We start from the raw sequence: 5,912 nt of genomic DNA, 5'->3' as shown, positions 1-5,912 counted from the left end.
AAATGGGTTGTCATCTTGACAGCCCTTCACAAAATGTTCACCTCCACACTTTTCACAGAATATCTCTTGAAGACGCATGGCTGTGCCACCCATGTTCAAGCCATATAGTTTCCTGTTCAAAACATAAAGTTGTGCAGTAATAGCAGAAAAATCACTCACCTGATGAACTCCTGCACTTCTCCGCTGGTTGTTCCTATCAGATTGAGGGTGATAACTGCTAGCAGCCATATCTTCCAACAACTCATATCCTTCTTCAGCAGTTTTTCTCAACAAGTTTCCACAAGCAGCAGCATCTATCATAGTACGGTTAGGAGTAAGCAAACCATAATAAAATGTTTGAACGATTAACCCAAGTGGCAGTTTGTGATGAGGGCATCTTCGTAGTAAATCCTTGAAGCGTTCACGTGCCTCATATAAAGACTCCTGATCGAATTGAGCAAATGTTGTAATGTCTGCCCGCAGCTTCATGGTCTTTGATGTAGGAAAGTATTTAATAAGAAATGATTTCGCCATATCTTCCCATGTAGTGATCGACCTACAGGCAAACAGTTTAACCATGCTTTAGCTTTATCACGTAAAGAGAAAGGAAATAAACGAAGCTTAACAGCATGATCAGAAACTCCATTAAATTTAAAAGTATCGCAGATTTCAAGAAAATATGCGATGTGTGTGTTTGGGTCATCTGCTGCAGATCCTCCAAATTGGACTGTGTTCTGAATCATCTGAATTATAGCTGGCTTGATTTCGAAGTGATTTGCCCGCACAATAGGCCTCACAATGCTAGGGCGTGCACCATCCAAAGAAGGGTGGGCATACTCTAGCATTGGTATGCGGCGTGGCATCTCAACATGTCCATCTACACGAAGTTTCTCCTCACGATCGTTCTCGTGCCTCTCCATCAGTTCTTTCAGTCTCTGCTGATGTCTCCTCCTGCGGAAAGTTCTTTCGATTTTAGGGTCGAACTGCTCAAGCTCCACGTCAAGTGACTTTGGCATGCACTGGACGAGATATCTGTAAAGAAATCGAAGGTGTCAAACAAAGTAAAATAGAGGATACTAAAGAAAATAACTAAAAATAAAATTGTGAATTAACAGGCCCCGTCAACGGGGTCAAAAAGTTGATCGAGCAAAACTTGCATTGTCAAATCCTTAATAAAAATATGTTGTATATGCTCAAAATTAATCGCAAGTGCACGATGTCAAGTTATAGTATAGTGTACGTGAGTACGAGTATCGTTCCACTGAAGACTGTATTTAACAATTATTATTTTCAGTTATTGAACATTTAGCAACGAAAATTGATTTGATTGTTTTAACACTACTATTTTTGAACAAATATGCAAATAAAAAGATTCAATAATTAAATGATGAAAGATAATATCTAAAATGGTTGATTAAAATTCAATGAGAAATGGATTTGTTGGGAATATCGGTTCACCTACCACTCGTTAATTAATTAATTTATTCGATAATGATCATATGCTTCCGACAGGATTTCCTATTCAAGTGAACACACTCTCTGAAGCTATGCCAAACTAATTCTACTCAACGAAGTAATTAAATGTCTTTAATTATTTTTCAAGAGTGAATCGCATTTCGATCTATGAAATCCCCTAGTTTTCGACCCTTAGGACTATGACTATCGGCGTGTATCCAATTTCATATATCTATGCAAATTGTAGATCCACGGATTATACTACTCGTTCCTATCACAAGTTATTCTCTCGAACTCACTCGCAATATAAAAACGATAGAAAATAATTAAGCATCAAATGTTATATAATAATGAATAAAAAATTAAATTTTATTTATTAAAAATAATTTTTACTTTCAATTTATAGGCTAATAAATATTATAATTTTTTTTATAATGAAGTGTAATAATTTTTAAAAATTTTAATAACTATAATTTTAAATTTTATGAGGTTTAATGAGCGGAAATCTAAAAATAAAATGAAAGATGTTAATATTTTTTATTTTAAACTATTGTTAGCAATAAAAATATATCTTTTTAAAAAGTAAAAATAAAAAGAAAAATAAATGGATGAGAAAAAATAAAAAAATTAGTGTTTGTATTGAGTATGTAAGTTTGAGAGATTTTCTAATTAAATATACATCAAAATCTTTAGGTTAAATCAAAGACATTTTTTGAAATTTTATTTTTGTACTTAAGCTTTAATTCTTGTACTTAATAGAATCATTAAAAATCTATTGATATTTTGAATACTATATATTTTTGTAGAGTTTTAAAAATTAATTTTAAATATTATATTTTTAAAAATATTTACAAAAGTTTATATTGAATTGCATTAAATTTTTATATATAAAGATTTAATATACATGAAAATTTATAAATATCTAATCCGCGGATTGCTTACTCTTTCTAGATCGAATCCTTTCACCTGGAAAAAAGAATCCATGAAAGGGTGGCAACTTCTGAACTCAATCGTCGGCATTGAGAAGTAATTTATTTTCATCCCTAAGAATTTGAAAGCAATTTTCAAAGGACTTGTAGTCTCCCGACTTGATGGCATGGAACTAGAACTTGTGGATTGTGGCTGAAAACATTTATGGTTCTTCTTTTGGTTTTTGTTTTCGTGTGTATGACTTTAGGGCCTGAGGCTCGTGGCCGTGTCACAACTTCGTGCCCGACCCCGGCGAAATAGGTTTCGTTAGTAATTGTTTAATCATTGCATTGCGATTGGACGCAAGAAAACTCTGAAGGGCTTTTTGATAAATTTGGCCACTGTTCCAAGCCAATGTCAGTTAATTTCAATGAAGGGATTTCTACACTTTCCTCTGTTTTTTTGTGGGCAAAAAACTTTTGTGAGACGGTCTCACATGTCGTTTTTGTGAGACATATCTCTTATTTGGATTATCCATGAAAAATTAATATTTTTTATGTTAATAGTATTACTTTTTAAGCAAAAACTTGTATAAGACGGTCTCACTGGTCGTATTTGTGAGACGGATCTATTATCTGGATCATCCAAGAAAAAGTATTACTTTTTATGCTAGAAGTATTACTTTTTATAGTGCATATGGGTATGGTTGACCCGTCTCACAGATTAAGATCTGTGAGACAGTCTCACATGAGACCCACTCTACTTTTTATTGTGAATATAGGTAAGGTTGACCCGTTTTACAGATTAAGATCCGTGAGACGGTCTCACATGAACCCGCTCTTTTTTGTGGCCTAAAATATGAATCAGTCTCGTTCCCAAAGCTATTAATTAGTTGATCGCTTATTCGATTACGTTTGCTCGATTAATTGTGAAAATTTAATTCATCGGGTCCTGTGTTATGTAAATTTTTATAGATCGTCTTAAGCAGAAAAATAAATTCAATTAGTTTTTTAACTCAGTTGAAAGGGAAATTGAGAATTTATTAAAAATTAGTGCTATTAGTGCGTTTTACTCTATAAAAACCTTTCTATTTCAAGAAAATCAATTGGCTATTATAAAAATAAGGGACATTACTAACACTATCGATGTGAAATCAAGATATCGCTAAAAATTTCTTATAAAAAATCTATTAATCCGTGTGTTATCTAATCTTGAACATATATATCTCATATTCTTTCAACTTGAGCACATATCCCTCTGAACAAAAGTGTTTTAAAGTATATGTGTGTTCAAAATTTGAAAACACGTGGAGTTGATATTAAATGAAGTTTTCAACAATATCGTGATTTAACAGAGGTAATGACTATTCTCATACAAAATGAATGAATGAATATTCCCATGAATATGAGAATGACCATTCCTATTTGAACGGAGATTCTAGTTCTAATGTCATACCAATCATGAAAATAAAGAATTATATGTAAATATTCATCTCATTCTCCCCTCGTTCCCTTCAATCAAGCATGTCCTTAGTATCATGCATATTACCGGCAGGCGGCAAATGTAATAATTTTATATTTTTCTTATTTGCATATTAAATAATTATAAATGCTGTAAAATTTATCGAGGGTAAATAATTTCTTTCCGTTTAGTTCGTGGATGATGCATAGCTTTCAATCTTTGTTTTGGCTTTCTTACTTGAAGAAAGCACTCTACACTAATTACACAGCATAGATATAGTAATTATATAATTTAAAATCTAATTTATAAATTTTTAATTAATATTCTCGGCCAAAACAATTCACTAAACGTGGATAATGTACGTGTAGTTTTTTTTTTTAAATGAAAGTAAATTTATCTATTGTGCATATTATTTTACTAACAGATTAATAGCAATGGTACATATATAATAGACAAGTTCTACTTGATGAAAATAATAACCACAAAGAATAAAGGTTCAAAAATAAATTAAATGGGAATACACATAATGTTCCTTTAGTGAATAAAAAGAAAAGAATGAATGAATACTTTTAATTTGTCCAAAGAAGAACAAGTTTTTTGAAATTCAATTACTCAAATATTTGAAGTCTTTTGGCACAATATTTCGAGTTGCGGGCGTGTCAGGTGCAAAGATGTACCAATTTGTGTACTAATAAAAATCTAATTTCTAAAAACACGACGATTGTAGATACTCAATTTGACAGTACGTTAAAGGCCAACCCAACAAGATATGACAAGCATGCATGGGCACCACGTCACACAAAACCTCATCCACATACTTCCCAATAGAAAAGGACACTAGAACTTGCCTATTTACCTTCACTTCCGCACAATCATTCAATCATTGAAGTCTATATGGTTGAGAGTGCTTCAAAGTAGGCAAACTCAACTTCTCCACCATCTCACAACTAGCTACGTTGGTGCAACTTCCCCCATCTATAATAACGTTGCAAACCTTTTCGTTCACAAAGCACCTAGTATGGAACAAGTTCCCCCTTTGATTGGTCTCCTCCCCCTCGACTTGGCCAATCATGATACGCCTAATCACCAATGATTCTCCTACAACCGCCTCATATCCCTCATCGGGATCCTCCAATGCAGGCATATCATCATCATCACCCTCACTTTGGGACTCATACTTACCATAAGCATTCAAAACCATCACCATCTTATTAGGACATTCGCTAGCAATATGACCCATCCCTTGACACCTAAAACATCTAACATCCCTAGAACGATTAGAAGGAGTTTCAGATTTACCTTGGACTCCTTGCTTAGGTGCCTCTTGCTTAGTGTCAAATCTTGGCTTGGCCTCCACTTTATTTTCCTCATGCTTCACAACATTGGATTGCCAAGAAGATGATGCACCTCCGGTTTGATTGGTGCGGCCAACTCCTCGCCTCTTGAGTTGTTGCTCCACCTTTATGGCCATTTGCACCATCTCGTCTAGATCTAAGTAGTGCCGAAGCTCCACTTGATCTTGGATCTCCCTGTTCAAACCACAAAGAAAACGAGCCATAGTTGCCTCACTATCTTCCTCAACATTGGTCCTAATCATGACTACTTCCATCTCCTTATAGTAGTCCTCAACACTCTTCAACCCTTGCCTCAAAGTTTGTAGCCTCTTAAACATCTTCCTATAATAGTGGTTAGGCACAAACCTCTTCCTCATTACCCTTTTCATCTCATCCCAAGATTCAATGGGTCTCTCATTATACTTTCTTTTAGTGGTCACTAATTGATCCCACCAAATGAGAGCATAGTCTAAGAATTCAACCACCGCCAACCTCACCTTCTTTTGTTCGGAGTAGTGGTGACATTCAAATACGAACTCTACCCTCTTTTCCCACTCTAGGTATGCCTCCGGGTTAGATTTCCCATGGAACGATGGAATTTTCATCTTAATGCTACCCATGTGACCATCTTCCCTAGTCTCCTCATACCTACCCCGCATGGCTTCTCTTCTTCCTCTCCCAAATCCTCTATCTCTTCCATTCCTACCCCAATTCTCATTTTGACTCTCATCGCCTCCTCCTAGATCATACTCCTCGTCATCTTTACCCAAATCC

The 5,912-nt window shown here is 34.7% G+C and overlaps 1 non-coding gene across 1 annotated transcript; it reads left to right on the top strand.

Annotated features, from left to right (window-relative positions):
* Window positions 1–358: 358 nt before the first annotated feature.
* Window positions 359–464, top strand: LOC140824916 (small nucleolar RNA R71). Its single transcript, XR_012116531.1, has one exon. It is a non-coding gene; the product is annotated as a small nucleolar RNA R71 (small nucleolar RNA).
* The last annotated feature ends 5,448 nt before the right edge of the window (window positions 465–5,912 follow it).

The sequence above is a fragment of the Primulina eburnea genome, chromosome 2 (assembly GCF_022965805.1).
Source record: "Primulina eburnea isolate SZY01 chromosome 2, ASM2296580v1, whole genome shotgun sequence".
Taxonomy (NCBI): Eukaryota; Viridiplantae; Streptophyta; class Magnoliopsida; order Lamiales; family Gesneriaceae; genus Primulina; species Primulina eburnea.
The sequence above is the reverse complement of the archived record's forward strand: the minus strand, read 5'-3'. Positions and strand labels throughout refer to the sequence as shown.